At 41.4% G+C, this 21657-nt stretch overlaps 1 protein-coding gene across 1 annotated transcript in view; it reads left to right on the forward strand.

Annotated features, from left to right (window-relative positions):
* Positions 1 to 19106: 19106 nt before the first annotated feature.
* Positions 19107 to 21657, forward strand: part of KIAA1217 — a 497403-nt gene continuing 494852 nt past the window's right edge. Inside the window, exon 1 of the mRNA XM_079912079.1 lies at positions 19107 to 19244. The gene's annotated coding sequence lies outside the window, so the exon portion shown is untranslated. The remainder of the gene's footprint in view (positions 19245 to 21657) is intronic.

A 21657-nucleotide genomic window follows, 5' to 3' on the forward strand; every position in this document is an offset into this window, starting at 1 on the left:
ATCACAATACTCCCACTGAGTTTCTCTGCCACTGCTCATTTCTCAAACATTTTCCTTAAACATGACTGCTTACCCCAGCACAGATAAGGGAGTAGGATGACACATTGTGCTCATAAAACGGCAATGATCATCATCATGGTGATTTCAGATGAAGAATGGAAACGTCCTGAGTCAGAGATCCAAGCTGAGTTGTCAGAGACATCCTCAAGATTTTGCGAACTCTTAAGCCGTGTCTTTATTCTGGAAGAGCTGAGGCTGCAGCACCTTCCTTTAACCTGCAGCCTGACCTCCCTCAAGGAAAGAGAAACTTCTGAATGTTCCCAGGTTCTTTGCTCCCCCTCTTCTGATCAGAAACGTATTTCTCTGCACAGAAAACAAAGGAAATGTATGGATGTCTTTTCTGACACTGGCTTGAAGTTGCTCTGATAAATTAACCTGAATTAGAGGAGAATTTCTCAAGTCTGGTGAATAGTTCACATTGAATTCATGTTGGAGGTTTGTATATGCCTTTGGCCTTTGAAGCACAATGCTGTGGAGAATTAAGGGACTAGCTGTAGAAATAACAGACTCCAGATATTTCCAGTAATAGATGTACCTCCATCTATGTAGAATGTGCACATGTTACTCTACAAGCATGTACTAATACACAAAATGCTTTTAAACACACACGTAGAAAATGCAGGCTGAAAGATGGCATAACTATAAATAGGAGTTGTATTTTTTTTCTTTACTTTTAAGAATCACCTTAAGTTCTTCCTTAACCAGAGTTTTAAAATCCTCTTATGAGGTCACGGGACTAACCATCATGTTCCACCCGCCATTTGCTCTCCAATTGTCCTGTGAGGATTTGGTAAGGAGAGCGATCTTCATGTACTTTACTTGATTTATTTCTACTTGCTTGTTACCTGGGTAGCAAAATGAGCACGGCACATGGATGGTGGCAGAGTTCCCAAATACCAGGAACATTAGGCAAAGAACAGTGGGGCAGAGACCCAGCTGCATCTTTCCCTCAAAGTCATGTCTCCAATGAATGACTATATGTCTTTTTTTTTTAATTAATTAATTAATTTATGGCTGCGTTGGGTCTTTGTTGCTGCACGTGGCCTTTCTCTAGTTGCGGCGAGCAGGGGCTACTCTTCATTGCGGCGTGCGGGCTTTTCATTGCGGTGGCCTCTCTTACTGCGGAGCACGGGCTCCAGGAACGCAGGCTTCAGTAGTTGTGGCACACGGGTTCAGTAGTTGTGGCTTGCAGCCTCCAGAGCACAGGCTCAGTAGTTGTGGCACATGGGCTTAGTTGCTCCGTGGCATGTGGGATCCTCCCAAACCAGGGATCGAATCCGCATCCCCTGCATTGGCAGGCGGACTCTCAACCACTGCGCCACCAAGGAAGTTCCTGGTTTTTTTTAAAAAACAATTTTTTTTTAGGTGGATCCTTTTTTAAAGTCTTTATTGAATTTGCTACAATATTGCTTCTGTTTTATGTTTTGGTTTTTTGGCCTTGAGGCATGTGGGATCTTAGCTCCCCGACCAGGGATCGAATCCACACCCCCTGCATTGGAAGGTGTAGTCTTAACCACTGGGCCACTGGGGAAGTCCCTATATGTCTTTTTTTTTTTTTTAATTTATTTTTGGATGCATTGGTTCTTCGTTTTTGTACATGGGCTTTCTCTAGTTGCGGTGAACGGGGGCTACTCTTCATTGCGGTGTGCAGGCTTCTCATTGCAGTGGCTTCTCTCGTTGCAGAACACAGGCTCTAGGCATGTGGACTTTAGTAGTTGTGGCACGCGGGCTCAGTAGTTGTGGCTCACAGGCTCTAGAGTGCAGGCTCAGTAGTTGTGGCGCATAGGCTTAGTTGCTCCACAGCATGTGGGATCTTCCTGGACCAGGGCTCGAACCCGTGTCCCCTGCATTGGCAGGAGGATTCTTAACTGCTGCGCCACCAGGTGAGGCCCTCCCTATATGTCTTGATTTAAATGCTCTTATATAAAATCACTTTGAACCACAGAAAATAGAAGAGAAAAAATCTTACTCTTCCCAACATTCACTAGATATATGGACTTGAGATTTCAGTGGAATCTTAGAAGTGATTTTGATGTTCTCACTGAGTTCCAGAGAAGTTGACTGATGTGCCCCAGTTTACGTAGCCAGTCCCAGTGGGTGGCAGGTCTAATGCTCAAATCCTTCTCTGCTCGTTCTCACTTTAGTAGAATTCATATTTTAAGGTGGAAGAGTGTTAATTCCCGGGGCATGTAAAATCCCACATTTTATGCTCCCTTAAAACCTTTTTCTCTTCATGCCTTTCCTAAGGGAAAATATATTGTAAGAAAGTCTCCTATGTGCCCTTCTTTTTTTTCTGATTTAAGATAATTTTTTCCATTTGATTGTAAAATAAAACATAGATACAGAAAACCACACAAAACCCATATTTTTTGTTTGTTTGTTTTCCTTGGGAGGATTTGAGAGCACGGTTGCCCGACCCTCAGCAGGTTAGCTGTGCTGCCTTTCCCAGCTGTGCCCCTCTCCCCACACAGCTGTCCTCTCCCATCCGGTGCTCTAGTGGGGAAGCCAACTTACAGCATCACAGTAAACCCCGCTCCCTCCAGGGCCCGCCCATCCTTGTGTCTCTGGATGGGCTGCTGCAAAGCCCTCAACCTGGGATATTCCTTTGCTGGTATCAACTGATTTTCTATTTTAAAATAGGACTTCCCTAGCTGCCCAGCGGTTAAGACTCCGCTCGTCCACTGCAGGGGGCATGGGTTCGATCCCTGGTTGGGGAAGTTCCGCGTGGTGTGGCCAAAAAGAAAAAAATAAATTATTTGTTTCTTAGTCTTCATCTCTTTGCCCTGCTTTCTGGGGGATTTATTTAACTTTATCTTCCAGCTTGATTATCAATGTTTAAGTTTTTAATGATTAACCTTTTAAAATGTTGGCTATTTTATTTTCCAAGAATTCTTTTTTTATTCACTGATTGTTTCTCTTTTATGGCCTCCTGGCTTTATTTTATGGAGACAATATTTTCTCTGTCTGATGATAGAGTTGAACATATTTCAAGTTTTCCTCTATTCTTTGCAGTTTCTCATTTTCTGACGTGATTTTTCTTCCTGGCGTTCGTCTTTGTCTCTTTCAGGAGGAGGCTTTGTTCAGGGTCTGATGACCTCGGCCGTCTGTCCTGTTTGAGGCGTGGGGGGTCTGAAAGCTAGATGGAGGGTTCATGTGGGGAGGGCTGGCTGTGCTGACAGGTGAGCATCTCAGGTGATCAGGGGACCATGCAAACAGATGACAGATGGTGTTATCTGGAGACTACCTCTCTGAGGTCTTAAGTGTCTGCAGAGCTGAATCATTCGATTAAGTGGCTGGCAGCATTCTGGAAGCAAGACCAGGGAAGGTGTCCAAAGATCCCACCATTCAACCTGTAGAGTTTCACCTCATCTTGTTTTGAGTGCTTCTCTCCCTGGCGGTCTTCACTCCACCTGGTGCTTTGAGTCCTGGGTTCATCCAGAAAGAGTGCGTCAGATTTCCTGTGGGCAGAGTGTGTTGGGTGGGTAGAGAAGGAAGGGGACAGCCATCTTGTAAGGCATTAGAGAAGCCCACTACTCTTTCAACCATCCCCCTACTTTGGCCTTCTTCCCCTTCTAAACCCCCCGCTTCCTGGTACCTGGTGTCTCCAAGAGCTCTGCTTTCATCACTTCTGGAGGGAGAATCGGCTGGCTACTTATTGGCCATAATTCTGCTCTGCACAATCTGTTATCATTCCTCTTTCATTTTCCTTTCCCTAATATTTGTTAAAACTTCTCATCTTTGCTGTTTACTCCATGTTTTCATGTCCATATGGTTAATGCCTTTTTAGGTTTTACAAAAGAGAGGAGATAAATGGATGTGGTTAATTTGCTATTTTAAAATCTGATATTGGGACTTCCCTGACAGTCCAGTGGTTGACTCCGCGCTTCTAGTGCAGGGGGCACGGGTTCGATCCCTAGTTGGGGAACTAAGATCCCGCATGCCACATAGTGTGGCCAAAAATAAAATAAAACAAGATAGAATATCTGATATCACTAGGCTTCATTTGCCTTCTCAATATTAGCCATTATCTCCATAAAGGAACTTCAGTTACATGGTCAATTGCTCAAGGTTACTTAAAAATTTTAAATAAAACTATACTTAGACCGAAGTATAAAATGTCATTTATGTGCCAGGCGATCCTTTAAGACAACAGAAAATTTATCGCCTGCTCACATGGCAGTGATTTTAAACTGGCGAAAACATTTATCGGTAGCGTCTATATGAGATTTGTTTGGGTACTTTTTGAAATTATAAGGAAATTTAGTTTAATTCAGATATTCATTTCAAATTATAGCATTTTAGATTGAGTCTTCATTTTAGAGAAATTTTCCTGAAATAATTTCTTTGAAATTTTAACAACTTCATCTTAAAATTATAACCATAGCTTTCCTCTTTAGAAAGCGTTTGCTAGATTTAGGCAGCCAAAACTTTATCTCATGCTCCTTGTTCAAGAGGAAGAGGTTTAATGCCAAACACATTTGACAGATCAAGAATGGGAGGCAAATAGCAGTCACTAAACACCTGTAATTCTGAAATCGCCCTGTGAAAATGTTGCTTTAGGTCATAAACAAGAGAGCGCTCCTTGATTGGTCCCAGTACCGCTCCCTGGGAGCAGCCCCCAGTACGTGGTTCTCAGTGGCTCTTGGCTCTACCTGCCAGGAGGTCCTTCCTTTTGGATCGTCTTTCGTGGCCACATCTGAAGAAGGTTGTATTGAATATATCCTTCCTGGTAGCTGAGCAGCTTTCTCTGCCACATCCCTGCCTAATTGTTGGCTGCCCTTAGGTCTTTTCACAGCCTAACAGTCATAGGTTCTTTTAACTAAAGCTGGCAGTAATTCTGCCAATATAATTATCTCAAAAGCTTTGCAGGTTTTCCATGTATTTGATTCTGGTCAATTCCTTGTGTTTAAGGCACACCCACCATTCTTTTCCTGAGGCAGGGTCTTACCAACTTCATCTTTGATTTGATAAGAAACAGTTTCATTTCCAACCCTACAAGTCCCCAAAACTTCTGGGCTCTCTATTCTGTTGGCAAACTGGCCTTTTCTGAATTCATCTCTTTCTTACAGTACTTTACCAAAGGAACCAAGTCATTCTGTCAACATTTTGCCTCAAAACTTTCTCACCCAACGCATTATTATGAATATTTTCTGTGCTCTGAATTATCACAGAGGACAGTCTTATCAGTTGGTTTGTCAATTCTATAACATAGGTCACAATTTTTCCGTTCTCCTATAATGATTTCCTTATTTCCTGGTCAGCTGATCTCATAGCCAATGCTGCAGTGATTTCTGTTGCTAGCACTCTACTTCTAGGTATCAATTTCTGTGTTAGTCAGCGTTTGCCATGTAACAACCAAAATCAAAATCTTAAGGGGCAAAACAGCAAGTATGTATTTGTCTTGCTCGTGGTTCTTCAGGTTTGCTTGGCATGGCTCCAGGCTTTAGGTTGGGTTCAGGTTGGCTCCCCAGGTCTCCTCATTCCCTTTGGACTAGTGACTACCTGAAACATGTTCTCATGGTGGATCACAAGAGGGGTGATCAGAGATGCATGATGCCTCGTAGAGTCTTGGGTCAGAAGAAAGTCACTGTCACTTCTGCCCCAGCTCTGTTGTCCAAAGCATGTCACATGGCTAAGCCCCAAATCAATGCCTACTTCACTCCTCTGCAAGTCATGTGGCAAAAAGAGGAAAAGAGTTGAGACAAACCATCAATTTATCTTATTTCATAATGTACCTTTGTTTTAATATAATTGCTTAAATATTTACCCTGAAGACTTTAAGTAAAAGTGATATTCCAGGATTATTCCATGGCTTTGAATACTTCTGACATTCTACCGAATGCCACACCCCCACCTCCCAGTACATTTCGTCCAATTTAGAAGGTGGAGCTTCAGAAAAATTGTGCCTCAAGCGTTGGGATGGACGATGATCTTTCAGGTCCCTTCTGATAAGTATATTCTGATTCTGTGACAGGGATAAGGGAGACACTGAACACTTCATCTAGTTCACAATTTTGCCTTAGGCTGGTTTGAATCAAATTATGTCACTTCTGAAATCTGGCCTCACATGCTCCCTTTTTTCCAGCAACAAAATTATGAGGAGTGAGAATGAATGCGGGAGAAAGTCTTCCTTTGAAAACACGTACAGATTGTTCAGCCTGTGAGCATTGCGAAAGGAGCAATGCAAGAATACAATGTCCTTTTACTCATTAATTCATTTATCAAATACCTTTTACACATCTGTCATGTGTCAGGTGATGATGTTAGTGGCTAAGGATGTGATTTTGCGGTGTTTAACAAGGTGGTCTAGGGATGCTGCGTGTCCCTGAGAAATTTCAGGTGGTCCTCAAAGGCCAAACTATTTCTATAACAATCCTAAAAAGTTATTTGCATTTTCACTCTTGTTCTTAATATCTTAATAGAAGATAGAGAAGCTATCATTTATTATACCAGATACTTAAAAGATTTCCAGAAATATAAAACAATGCCACTCTTCTCACTATTTTTTGTTTTATTTTGGAAAAATATAGCCATTTTTCATAAGGAGTATTATATGTATGTTACTATGTAAAGATTTCATTATTGTTATTTTAAATGAATTGGTAAATTAACACTGTTAAATATACGCAATTTAGTTTTCCATTATGGTAAATATTGGTAGATATAAGCCATATAAACAAATGCTCTTATGGATATCCTCAGGAAGTTTTAACAGTGTAAAGGATCCTGCGACCAAAAAGTTTATGAACTCTCTCAGTAGAGAGAGTACACGAAAGCAGGGTGGATCCTTCCCGTTTGGAGCTTGTATGGAATTATCTGTAGGCAGCCTGGAAACACTCCCTTCTATGTACCGCCCACTATCACGGGAGCTGGAGGCCTGAGAACTCATTTCCCAGAATCCCTTGCCAGGAGGGCTTCAGATTAGATTCTGCCAATGAGACACATTCTCACAAGATGTGGAAAATAGACCCAAGCCACAGCACTACTCCATGGGCGGGTGTCTGGGCTCTAGTAGATGTGAGATTTTCAGCAGCTCTTGGTATTGCTATAATTACTGGTTTTGGTGATTCAGGCAGCTATGATTATCACCAATCATTTCCTGTACTTCCGGAAAGTTCCTGACTCTCTTAAAGCTAGTGACAAACTTTACTTGTCCTCCTCCCGTCATTTCAACATTTTTGTAACCCTAGTTTCCTTATTTTTCTCTCTTTCTGCTTGTCATTACCTGGAGAAGTTTTCTTTTCCTGAACCAGCTTACTTTATAGCTGGAGAGTCAAAGACCAAATGAACAAATAAATTACAAAATGCATGCAGACTATAAGTACCACAAGAGAAATAAAACGAGTGCTGTAATATAGACTAAGAATGGACACTTTAGGTTAAAAAATGTGTACATGAGAACTATATAATCTGTTCAATGGTGCTGATTCTGTATCTGTTTTTTGTTTCCTAAGAAGGCATTCAGTTGTTTTTTTTAAAGTTTCAAAGCGTGAGGAAATAAAAGCATAAAATTATATCAGTAAAATGACATTGACTTTAAGAAATTAATACCAGTGTTCCTTGTCACAGTGATTTGTGAATGTGTTATAAAATTTTACAGATTCTTACCATATGGAAATGTTTTACATAGAAATTCTTGGGAACATAATTTAGAATCTTGTTACAGAATAGCTTGATATAAAACATTGATTTGGTGATGTGATTAATGAAAAGCAAAATTTCCATTAATTTTATTTTCATTTCTGAGAACATTTCTACTTCATTAACTCTTCTAGAAATATCAGCACAAGCTAAGTCCTGTGAAACATAACTTTCAGTAACTGGAGAGAAAACTTAGATTGTAGCAACGAAATATATCATACCTCAGCTTTGCAGAAATAAGTGATGTTCACCGTCAGTAATTTATTTAATTTAAATATTTTACCAAAGTTGGAAGGAAGACAGATGTTGCAATTATATTCATCAGAGAAAATGGATGCAGGGTGTTTGTGTGTGTGTGTGTGTGTGTGTGTGTGTGTGTGTGTGTGTGTGTGTGTGTGTAGTAGAACTAGATTTCCCTGAAATTTAGAGCTGTCTTCTTAGGTCTATAAGACAGAAAATAATGTGGCATGGAGGTACACACGTTTGTCATTATAAACAGTCTTAGAAGTCAAATAGCAAATCAGTTCATTTTCCAGATTTCAAAACCCAACAGGGCTAGTGACTGTTCCAAGGGGACACCCAGAATGCAGCCACTGCCTCGATTCTAGAGCAGTTAGTGGAGCCCAAGATCCACCAGCCACTGACAATTTTCAGAGCCAACTTTCTGGAATTTGTATTATGAAAACAATAGACCTTTAAACCTTTGTCTGAATATAAAATTTACTATAATATTTTAAATACTTTTGAATAACTCTGTCACCCTTCTCATTATGTCATGTATAATGAAGTTTAGAGATATTAAGGAGCTGAGTGTATTGCAAATATATTTATTGGGATTAATTCATTGATGATAAACGATACAAAGAGAAGGGCTCTTTGATTAAGATTATTGTCTCCTAACTTCAAAAGTGAATCATGGTACTTTGTTCCCAACTAAGCAGGTGCTATAAAAAGTCCCACCTGAGTCAAGGGATTGGATTTTCATAGTTTTATTTGTGAATTCTCCTTAAACCTTTCCCTTTTCTACTTCTTTTCATTAAAGCCTTTAAAAATCATTTTTATCTCGTTCCAGTAAATATCAGTATAACTCCATCACTATTGTTAATATCCTTTGAAAAGTGAGGTGGTTTTTTGGTTTATAATTAATTGCAAGAATCCACATTCTTTTCCTAATTTGGTTTCTATAGGTACCTTTCTCTTCTAATGATGAGTCATATCTGTGGGTGCTGAAAAGAAAGGAGGCTATCTAAAATATATTTAAGAAAAGCACACACTTTATTTTTTTTTCTGTGTTTTTTCCCCCAAAGGAGGCATATCTGTTTAAAGTACCACTAGCTTTGTGAAATCTAAATTACTACAGGAGGAATGACAGAACCATGATCAAATGAAAGCTGAGGAATTGTGTTTTAATTATTTTTAAATTGCTGCTCTACATCATTTATGCAAGAGGTCCTGATGAACAGACAAAATGATTTTTTAACCTGGTAGCAATGGGTGTTACAGGTAATAAATTGATGAATAAGGTGAAAGTCAGAGAGAGAAGAAGGGCTAAAGAGAAAAGAAGTAGGTTATAAGGGCGTAGGTGCTGGAGGTAGAAAGAACCTTGCAGAACAATTTAATATTCCAAATCCCTCATTTTATAAATGAGGAAGTTGCAGGCAAGTGAGATAAAGTGACAGTAAAACAGAGAACCTGCCCCTGGAGAATCAAGAGTTATCTGACTTCGTCTGTACATGAAAAGCAAAGTGAGAAATGGAGACGCTTCTCTCTGCTTAAATTACATTTAGAACCAGAATCATCAAGTTGTGCTAAGTTGATTGGGTCATCAAACTACTCGGGTATTTCCCCGATTTCTACTAACAGTTGTGCTTTGCAAACCCAGCCTCTGTCTGTACAGGAAAGGAAAGGTCGGATCCTGGGACCCTGAGGCTACCTGGACAGCATTTAACGTCACATACAGCTCAGCTTTGTGCTGAAAAACGACCTTCCCACAATCCTGTTTACATTGGCTTCTCGGCTATTTTCCATGTACTCCATCATCTTAGCACCCGAGATGGGCACAGCCCTGGGTTCAGTGCTTAATGAGAATATAAAAGTCCAAGGAGCTTGCAATCTAATTAGGGAAGAAATTGATGGGTGCAGAAGTGAAGTGACAGATCACGTGCCTCTGTGTGTGTGAGAGGTTCAGCAAAGGGAGTGACTACTGCACACTGCCCTGGATTTGAGCTGGACCAGGAAAAGTGGATAGGTTCTAGATGTATGAAGTTGATGGGAACTGCATTTGAGGGAAGGAACAACATGTGTACACACTTTACGTTGGTAATAAACACCATGTATATCAGGATCCAAAAGGAAAAGTATCTGTAGGGGGATCAGGGTTTCATAGTGAGGAATAGTTAGGCAGATACATTTTACAAGGACTGGAATACCAAGCTGAAATACTTTATCTAGTTAAATACAACAATCTTACTACCTCTTCATGGTGGAAAGTAGGAGAGAGAAATTGCCTTGCGATCCATTAAAATAATGACATGAAGCCAAGTTGCATGATTTCCCAAAAACCCATCATTTCATGAGCTACTCCTCGGGTAAAATTACTTTTCTGACTGTAACAATATAAAAGAATACTCTCCAAACCACAACATTGAAACAAGCTGGAGTGCTTTGGGTTGTGCTCCCCGGGCGGATTTATAAGTCTTTATTGCTTTTTCATTGTGGAAATTGTTTTGGCAAATATGAATTCAGAAGTGCATTCAAAAAGCAAAAGCTTACGAAGTGGAGAGACTAAAAATATAATGGATCTGACAAAGCAACAGAGAAATAGAAGTGATGGGGCTTGAAGTTCCGGTAAATGTATCAGTATTTTGTGTGACTGAACCAAAAGGAGATGAAACACCCTGCTTACCCCATAATGACCTCTTAAATGTGAAAATGAGACCTGAGAGAAACAGGAAAGTGGTGGGCAGATGGAGGGAGCCTCTAGAAGAAATCACTTGAATGTGCTCCTGGCATGATGTGAGGGTGAGGGTCCACCAGGATAAGGGATGGTCCCCATAAGATATGTTTATTTGGCAGATAACAAACGTCAAGGGAACCAAGTTCCATCATTTTTTCTTGGCTTCCCTCATGCTGGGATGTCTCAGCCAATGGTCTGGAGGGAAGCTTTGAGGTCAGGATATGAGCTGTCACGGGGTCCCCATTGTTCCCTGTCACTGTGAAGCTCAGCGTCCCTGTTGGTTCCTACAAATGGGCCAGAAGAGCCAGTTTGGGGGGTGTGGCTAGGTCACACAGCTTGTCCCACTCCACCGGGCTTGCAACTCCAGAAGGGACGTATATGAAGGGGGATGGCAGATAGGGTAGAGCAAGGGAGGGCAGACCCACTTAACCAGCCAGATCAGCTGAGTCAGCGCTTCAGGATAACAGAATCAGTGATGTCACAGCCAGCTTTCATTTCACCTTTCATTGTACAAACATGTCATTTAAGACACTTGCAGTCACTTCTTCCCATGGACTCTGATAGCTTTATTTTCATCCCCAGCTGCATACGTTGACTGAATAGCAAGCCTCGGGGCTCCTGCTGTGGTCTCCACTCCTTTCTTGTGCTGGGCTATTTGCTCAGCCCCTGATCCCAGCTGGAAGCAGTCAGAACCTTCAGGACCTCCTTGTGAAGCTCTGGTGAGCAGGTCACTGTCCAGTCATCTCAGATGTCTCAGAGTCAGGAGCTTGGCTAAAGACATGCTGGATGGAAGCAGGTCTTCTGAGTCTTCCTGGGGCTCAGCCCAGGCTCCTAGGCATTCAGGAGAACAAAGAAACGTTCCAGAGGTTAAAAGCCCTCCTGCTTCTCCTGGGTGGATGGGGTCCCACTCCAAGTTTAATGACTGCTTCAGCTCATGGTAGATCTGAGGATCCCTAGAGGAAAAGGGAGAGGTGTGAGTGACAGAGCCAGCTCTCTTTGAACTAACCTGGTAATGACTGTGTTGTATTCCTAACCCAGCCTAGCCTAGAGAAAGCCTCATGTGGAAAAGCCTTCCTTGGTTTCTAAACCACAAGTTCACGCTGCTGAAGCCAAACATGACCTCAGTGGTCCCTTAGCTGCCATATCCTATACCTGACTTGGGAGTGTGAGGGTGTGGGCATTTGAGGAACGGGGGGGTCAGGGATGCCGGCAATGCGAAACTTCCTTTAGGGCCTAGGACAGTCCCTCTGTGTAACACCATCTCACACGTGGGCAGTGTTGCTGGGTTCGTTGAAATCCTGAATCTCCTGCACAGGGCAGGCTTTGGATAAGTGGAGCAGAAGAGATGTATGAAAATTGAGGAGGGGCCTGAGACTAAATTTTTATAAGTCTAAACCCGAAGGCTTTCTTGAAGGGGTTGCTGTGGAAGCCAAAGATCTTATCTGGGGTTGACCCCCAATTTGAGGACGTTTCTGAGCATCGTTGAGCATGACACCACCAGGGGGCAGTAAGAAGCTGCGTCCGTTACTCATCATTTCAGTCTTGACCAAAGTCAAATCCAAACCACACAACCCTTTCTGTCCCTGTACAGGAGCTTCGAGAAAGCCCTCAGGTGGCATTTAAACTTTAAAGCTTTGGCAATGATTAGTAAATCTGACAGCATCATTAAGATTATGCTGGATCTTCCCCTTAAAACCAATACCAAATTTAGTTTTACTGGGAGTATGTCGCCGTTCATTTTCTCATCTAAAATGGCCATTTTTCGCTGGTTTCACTGTCTCAAATAAGAATGCAAATTTAAATAAGAATGCATTATGGAATGCTCCTGCCCGAAGTTGTAAAAAAGAAAATTTGCGGGCTTCCCTGGTGGCGCAGTGGTTGAGAGTCCGCCTGCCGATGCGGGGGACGCAGGTTCGTGCCCCGGTCTGGGAAGATCCCACATGCCGCGGAGCGGCTGGGCCCGTGAGCCATGGCCGCTGAGCCTGCGCGTCCGGAACCTGTGCTCCGCAACGGGAAAGGCCACAACAGTGAGAGGCCCGTGTACCGCAAAAAACAAAACAAAAAAACAAAAAGAAAATTTGCTTTCTTATGTAAAGCTTTGCTTCCAGTCCATGTTATTAAAATTTAAAAGTCTCCAAGGTCAGTACAGTATACCTGAGACGGATTCACCCTCAGATTAATGTTCTGTTCAGCTCTTGCCGTGTGTCAAGCATTGCCCTGGGAATGGCATGGAGAACTTATGGCCTCCCAGGGCATCAGACGAAATAAGAGAAGAGCCAGTTCCCTGGTACTCTGTTAGCTTTTAGGGAATAACTGGTCAATTTGGAAAATGAAAGAAGAAACAATAGAATAATTTCTGACACCATCACAGCTTAGGGAACCTGACATGTTCATAATCTCAGATTTTGGGGTAGTACTCCTCAAGTGAATTTTCTACTCTATCAATTCCATCCCAGCCAAATTAGGGTAAACAGCTTTCCCATTATTAAGAGAGCATTTCCCCTTTTCTTAAAGTTTTCATTATTTCCTCACTAGTATTAAGTACTTCCTTAGAGCAGTTTTGCAAATATATGATACTTGGGAATAAACACAGGTTGAGGGGGTGATCCAGGACTGTCTCCTTAAAGCTTTGAGAAGTTTGGAAGAACATTGAGTTTTTCAATTGAAACAGCAATGAAATAATGTCACTGTATTATGAACAGGTGCTGCCTTCTTGCCTAATGTGTCTTAATTCTAATTAGTTAAACAGCAAAACTGAGCCCTGATTTTTGGGCAATGTTATGCGTATGGTTGAGTGCGCTCGGCACAGGATAGCAATTTACAAACTCTGAATCCTGGTCCCAGGTCTATTATTGACTCTGGGAAAGTCATTTAACCTCTTGTTTCTTATTTATCTGGAGTGAAATGGAAGTAATAAAATGGGCCTGGGAGGCCGTGATTAATGTCACAAATGATGGAAATATCCTTTGCAAATTCAAATTGGTATTGCAGTGCTGATGTGAACCCCTAGCAAAGGGGCATGTGTCCTGTTTCATAGACAAGGAGACCCTTTTCCTCCTTCTTTTGCCCACCTCTATCCTCTATGTCCAGACACTCCCAGAACCTTACCCAGCCCTTCTTGCCTTTATGTGAAGCAAACATGCAATAATTTCGAAGACATTTAGAAAGCATCTTATCTTTACAGGAAGCAAGACTGTGAAAGTCAAGTTACTGTAGCTGTGCTTGCACCCTTTCTTGCTTCAGAGTGACGGGGAAGGGGTGGGGTTTGGGGAAGATAGGGACAAAGTGGCTTTATTACGTAGGAAGGAGACAATTTCTCTACCAGGGTATAGCATTGGACCAGTACCTCCTGCAGTGGATTTGCCCTCACTAGACAGTGAGCATACAAACTAGAACCAGGTGATTTTCCTTTTTATTGTGTACCCAGCAGCAGGTACTGTGCTTGACACAAAATAGCCACATGATAAATGTCTGTTGGAGGAAAGATGGGGGAAAAATCAGCTCATTCAGCTGCAGTGCTAATAGTCACACCAAAGTGCTCAGAAGCTGCATTTTCCGTGAAGATCTAAATAATGATATTCTCATGAAATAACGGGAAGTAATACCACTCAATTTTATTTCAATGTGTGCATAAAATAAAAATTTAATACATTCATAAATGAATTTTAACTTCCATCTTTGTCGGTTTTTTGGAGGTTTTTTTAGCTGTCAAAATTTTCTACAAGCCTGAGTGCCAAGAATGAAAAAAAAAAAAAATGAAGAGAGATGCTAGTTTAAACTTATATTGTGGAATTTCCAACTAAACCTAAGTCACTCACGTTGGAAAATGTAATTTCAGTCAGATGGATTTTATTCTTGTTTACTTCTAAGTATCCAAAATATTTTTAAAAGTACAGGTATAAAGAGGAGATGCAAATGCCTTCAAAACCACTGTTATTTCTCAGAAGCCCAGCCTTGCTTGAGAATTGAAAAGCAGCATAGCTTGGTGGTCTAATCTTTTTCAAAAGTCGACGTAATTCCCAGGTCTCACCTACAGATGATTTGTACTGGGACTTCAGCAGTTTGTTCTTTCAGTGTTCTCTTGAAAAGAAGCAGCCACATTTCAAGACTTTCTACCAACTTAGGGAAAGTTCTATCATGAAAGGAAAAGAGAACTAGGTATTATTTCGGGAGAAGAGTTATATTCTCTCAGATTACCGCATGTCCCCAAAAAGCTATTGTTGAAGGGAAAATAGATGACCGCTTGGGAGAAAAGGTAGGCTTAAAGCCATTTTCAAAAGAAATGCTTTATTTTTTTTTTAATGCCTTGGATCCATATTCAATAAAGAGCTTTGCTAATCATTTTTCCTAATTACTTTGGCTAATTCATATTTGATGAAAAAAGTATATTGTGAAGACTGCAGTAAAGTGTAAGTTGCTGTCCCATGTAATTAGTTTGTTCTGGGAGCTCATTTTTATTATGAAAATAATTTGCGGTAGGTAGTTATAAGGGAGGGGGCTCAGGCTGGAGGGCTTCGGGATAATATTTCCTGTATGAAACCTTCTCTACCATGACAGTTCATTTTATTCCCTGGAAGTCAAACATCTACTTTACATCTAATTTCAGATAAACAGGCTCAACAAGCTCAGGCCCTCGACTGTCTGACAGCATTTCTGTGGCATTCCAGTTGTGACGGGAATTAAAGGCTTCAGGCATCAGTGGCCGTGTATTTCCTTCCAGAGTACCTATTTCTGGGGTCCTGTTTCTCTTTCTAGCTTCCCTCTCCCTCCTGGTGCCAAATTGATTGCATGGAATATACAGGGACTGATGGAGGATGGAGGGAGGGGAAAGCCATGCCCATACCTGAGTGACTACCCTTTGGAGACATTGACCACTTTTGTTCATGGTACCCTGAAGCCAGGAGGAAAAGGGGAGGTGCTTTCATTTTCTTTTCTAAAACCAATCTCTCTGCCAGTGCCCCAGATCCTATCCATACCAGCCCCCAGGAACTTTCTCTCAACTATTTTTCTGTTTTATCCTCCACTTGGCTGTTTCTCCTTTGCCTTCAAACACGAGTAAGTTCATTTGTATTAAAAAGAAAAAAGAAAAAAAAGACTTAATCTTACCAGTCTTCAAACAAATGTTCTCTCCCTGGCGCTTCTTTGTGATTCACTTCCTGACTTTTATGTACTTGGCAGTTTTGGCCCTATCCTGAAATACCTTTATTTCTAACACGTTAACTTAATAAAATCAAACCTCAGTACAGAAAAGAACTCCAGGAGACTATCTGATCTCAATCCATAACTTCAGGCATCGGTGGCCATGCATTTTTTCCCCCAGAGAACCTATCTCTAGGACCTTATTTCTTTTTCCTACGTCCTTCTACCTCCCGGTGTCGATTTGACTACATGGGAGATGGGTGGAGAACGATGCTCTGCCTGTATCTGTAGTGATTCCCCATGTTTCAGATAAGGGACTGGGACCAACAGCCAGGGGAGGCTGTGTCTTTGGATAAATCTTAAGGTGGTGTCTCATGCTTTTCAATCTTTTAACTATGTTTGGTACAGTTGAAAGGCTGGTTGGGTTTCCAGGACATGGTGTTTTGAATTTAATTTTGAATAATAGGGGAGAATTGGTTAAGGACCTGGACACTTATAAAAAGTCACAATAATCCTGTGGATCAATAAAGAACTACCATAAACAGAGGGCCTTCTATGAGGAAAACTACCGGCATGATTCTAAAAGAGAAAGATTACTGACTTAAAAACGATTCAGAGCTGAGTCATTGTTTAAAATTAGGGTTCTTTACTTAGACTCTGGAAATATTTCCAAGACAAAAAGGAGGCACTGACTAAGTTACAGTATAAAAGACAGTATGTTTAGATATGTATTCAAATATGCACAATTGAATCTCTTTCACTGGGATAGTTTTATAGTCACCTTTCTGAGAACAGTTCTATCACTGAAATAGCCATATATAATTTTTTCCTTTTTTTTTTTTGACTTTTCTTCTGGCCACTAATATTAAACAGTTGGTAAGAAAACTCTGCATTGCATCTTAAAATGAAAAGATATAGAAGTTAGATTGCCTCGTTGTATGTGTATTTGGTGGTGTTTGTTTTGGTTGGTCTCTTGAGTGATTCAAACAGGAAAATTCAGAAGAACAAGATGAACGCTGTGTATTTGCTCTGGGGACAGTTCCTAATCACAGGAAATTGCAGGAAGCTGACCTGGCCTAGGAGATTGAGGGTTTGCGGACTCTGAGCTGCTAAGGCCCATCTTGGACCCTGGGCAGAGCCAGCTGGGCTCTGACAATCAAAGAGCAGGAGCAATGTGACAAAGGCAAGGCCACTGACATCCTTGCCACTACCATTACGTATAACCATCCCATTGTCTTTGAGTCATTCCCTTGGGGTTTAGAGAGGAGCTCAGGTCTCCTGCCTGGGCCCTGGCTGCCAGGACTGCTAAAAAGTGATGGGGGAAAGGGAAGGAAAAGATCTGAGAAAGATTACTCTTCCAGCTTCCTTAGACTGGAGGATGAGACAGATTCTCTCAACAAGTCTGTACAGTGGAGAGAATTTCTCTAGAAAAGAAAGGGGCCTTGGATTTTGGACAGCTCCGCCTGCTGCCCTCCCCCACCCTCAGTACTCATTATAGAGAGAAAATGTATTAGAAGACTCTGGCTAATAAAAATTCCATCTGCCCTCTGTTGATTTATTAAATTACTATAGAACTCATAACACTGTTCTAAGCGTGGTTAATATTGAATATATTGTAATAATTTCTAGCACTGTATACTTTTGTAATCCAACTCAGTTAAAAGTACATACCTTTACACAATTAGAATCAGGCATTGAGGAATATACCATGCATGTTTTAGGGGGCGACGTCATTTCTTCAGTTTCAGATATCACCCTTGTTTCACATTAAACCAGCAATATCTAGCAAAGAGTTTAAATGCTTTATTTAATAGGAACTAAATTAACAAGATCCTCTGACCTTTATACTCTTCAAATAATTTTTCTTTAACTCTGAATACCATCATTTCACATTTAGGAGAAATTTCATCTTACATTCTCACATTCTATCTAGTGCAACCAGTTTGGATTTCTCAAATGAGAAAATTTCATCGTTAGCCAGTGGACCAGAGGGAGAAATTCAGTTGCAAAGAAGGGCAAGTTTCACAATTGCTTTTCTCACAAAGATTATGCTGGTACAGGATAACCCTCTGATAATTAAAGTGTCACTCTGAATCGTAGAATGTTTTCCATAATTCTGCTACTAATAGTAATTTGTAGTATCAAACAATAACATTTCATTCATTCAGACTCAGTAGTTTCATATTCCTCTTATCTTGAAGTCTCTAAATTCTGAAATAATTTGGAATTCAGCTGGTTTGAAGTCAATATTTACTAAGCAAACTCTGTCTTCCAAAATCTTACAAACTGGGTAGCAATACTCAAAATATTCTAGGGGCCTCTTTATTTTATTCAAAGACAAGATTTTTGGGCAGTACCAAGCATTTTTATTTTTTTAACAACCAAATGATTGCAAATGGCTATTTTAGGGTCAACAATTAAAAATGTGTTTGTGACACATTTTAATTGTGTTCAATGAATTTTTTCATAGTTTCATTCATGATTTTCTTTCCACTTAGCAGTGTGTTTCTCTGGTTATTAAGAAGGATCGATGTAAACAGATTTCCATTTGGGGAAATGTTGGCCTAAAGGGTTGTACTATTTTGTGGACACTCAGTTCACTGACATCAACTAAACTACCAGAACTTCTGGCAGCATAGAAATCTGCTGACTATAGGGAAAGATGGCAAAGTCAAGTTCTATTTTAGAGGGTTCCTCAGTGATCGTGGGATCTTCCTCTGCAGACGAGGTGCCTCTTGATCTCATCCGTAATTTCAGTATCTTTATGTTGGGCAACTCATGTTCTTCGGTGGCCCAGCCTCCTGCTCCCGGTCCTGAATCCCGTGGTTATTTCCCATTTGGTACAGCTGATGGAATCCAGGCATCTCTGTGCAGCAGGCTCTTGAAATAATCCAGCCATCAGAGCTGCCCATCACTCCCAACAAAGGGAGCAGAGAGGCCCATCAGAGGCGACCCAGCTGTTCCTTCAGTCTCTCTGATTCTCAATTGGCCTTCCTGATTTCCTTCCGCCCCCCAACTACACAAGCCTGCCCTTATTTTCATGGTTGATCTAGTTTAATGTGTTTCCATTCTTTGGTAGTGTCTAACTTAGGTTTTGTGAAAAACTGGAAGTTAAAGCCTCTGACTTTGGGTAACTTGTACAAAGGCGTATGTGGGATTACGGGGCATTCTCTGCTACACGTCATACATGTATACATTGTATTCTTTGTTCTTCCTGTGTTTTTTTAATCAGCCTGAATCTCTAATTAGCAGTTGCTGGGTGGAACCATGACATTATTATTTGTACTTTTCAGATGGAGAGACTGAGGTCCTGAATTTGTACTGGTTGTCCTGTGTGCTGTGTGTCCAGAAGACGGAGCTGGAGTCCCAATCCAGAGCCCCTGGGTGTCGCCCCAAAAGACTGTGCTACTTATCGGTGGAGGACGCCGCCTCCTCATTTTCTTTCTAGGTAGGTCTATCTTTTTATTAAATCACAAAGCGAGCATTCATCATCTTGACAGTGAACGAATTATGAGCTAAAGGCCTGTCTCTGAATCTTGGCTTCTGTTAATTCCTCCCTAAGCCCCGAGGAACAAAATGTCTGAGTTGAACCGTTCACTCTTCCTCCAACGTGTATTTATTCTGATATGCAGCTGTTTTATTTTTTTTTATCCATTCTTTCTTTGAGCTTGCAGGCAGTGCCGTCGATATAGGTATTGCTTTTCAGGCTATGTTTTATGTTCACTTATATGCCTGTCTTTGTGTTCAGACTCTGGCTTGAAGCCATCATGATGACTAAAGAATAAGAGAATGTTCAAACATCATGAACTTTTCGCAAACAATTTGTGAACCTCTGTAGGTATCTGATGACTTTGTGTCTACGGAGTGAATAGGATGAATCAAAAATAAGAACCCTTTTAGTCCTACCCCATGATATGATTTTGATCAAATTCAGGGTCCCACAAAAGTAGCAAAATTAATTTGCCAGTTTCCTTGAGGTTCTTTTACTTTGCCCAGATCAGCCTATGGAGGTGGACTTGGGTGTCTGGAATGCTGGGATGACCGGATTGACCTCCAGCTTTAGCTGTACTCGTTTGGCCCAAATTCTGATCATAAATCCACCAGTTCAATAATTTATACGAATAAAAGCAATTTCCATTTCGAGTTTTCTCCCATTGCAGAGGTCCTCATAGAGCCCTTACCATTCCAACACAACGTTGTAAAATTGTGATATTCGATCCCGAGGAAGCTAGGAAAGAGAATAGATAGACACTGTCCCAGTACAGTCCTTAGCAACTTGGACCTGCTCTAGTGAGCAGTGTGAATCAGCACTCAGCCACACTGCTTGTTACCCAAGAACATCATGACTTGAGAGTCACTGGCAAGAAGTCATTGAACTTGGTTTCAGCAACCTCAGAATCGGTAATTCATGGCTTCCATGTTTGTACCAGCTCTGATGCAGGAAGTTCACCGAGTAATACAAGAGTCAGACTTACAGAACAGCTCCCGAATTCAGGGAACCAAAGAGGGCGTTTCCTCCCCTTCTGTAAAGGGACAGTGTTGGTGGAACACCATCAAATAAGAGAGAACCTGTGGATGCCGGACTGTGTACAGCTAGAGAGCTGGTTAGTAGGTCCTAGTGACTCTCAGCCAGAAGCTGAACCTCAGAAAGGGAGTTCAGGAGTCCTCTTAGCTCCCGGAGATTTACTCTGATTTCCCTTCGTAGGCATATGGAGTCAATTTTCTACTGTCTCTATAAATACTGTTGTGTCTGTCTCTCTGCCAAACCAGCTACCTTTCTCACCCCAGGGAGAAGCCAGAGATCAGACATTCCTACACTACAGCCCCATTAGACATCATAAGGGGAGGGAGGCGATTTGGCAGTCAAAATGATGTGTGTATTTGAATCTTGAAAGAGCCAGGCTAAACTTAGAGTCAGTGGGCTCCCATAAATAACCTGTGTTCCTCTCTCTTTGTGTGGTTTGGACTAGAATGCCTTTCTCTTTAGAGTTGTACAAGCAGCCAGGATCAAAGAGTCCCCCGTTTATGGACGCGTAGTTCGTCACCAAGTCATCATACCGTTCGTGCTCAGCGGGGGGGCTTGGGCCCCAGCACTCGTAATTTTCTCCTGTTACTATTTTGTTGCATGGATTGGGTCTGGAGGGCACTCAAAGAACTTGCAACTACTTTAAGTCACTTTTTTAAAAAAGAGTAGAGATGAAAATTCACTTTCAAAGGAGGGTTAAAACTTAACTGGCAACTTTCTGGGCTGTGGAATGTGGTAAGAGGGAAGAGGAAGTAAAGAAATTGACCCATTACCACATGGAATGTGGTTTAAAAAGAATAATAGAAGGCAGAACAGTATCCTGTGTAATTGACTTACCCTTGAGTCAACATTACGGAGAGCCTTTGATAAGCAGAGCAGAACATATACAGGGATTTTTTTGTTTTGTTTTTTTAAAGCCCAAACTAGATAATGTATTTGAAAAACAGACTTTGAACTAGTTTGCTAGAATGTAAAGAATAAACATGTTTCAAAGTATAGCATTGGTGATGTTAACAGTCCCCGGATTGTGGATAATCACAGCGATTCAAACTAATAACTACTATTTGTTCAATGTCTACTGTGTGCCTGTGCTGTGCGGTATACGTGGTATCTTTTAATCCTCCCAGCCACACACAGGGAGGTGTCTTCTCCCCACTTATACACAGGGAAACGAAACTCCACAAAGTTTAAGTGCGTTGCACAAGGTCACTCGGTCATTAAGTGGTGAGCCCAGAATCTCTGGAGTGAATCAGAAGTGACGGCCAGTTAGCCTGTGGGTAGTGTTTCTGAATCCTCACTCCTCCTCTGGCCTCTGTTGCAGGAGTTGTCGGAGCTC

The sequence above is a fragment of the Stenella coeruleoalba genome (assembly GCF_951394435.1).
Source record: "Stenella coeruleoalba genome assembly, chromosome: 2".
In the NCBI taxonomy this organism is placed as follows: domain Eukaryota; kingdom Metazoa; phylum Chordata; class Mammalia; order Artiodactyla; family Delphinidae; genus Stenella; species Stenella coeruleoalba.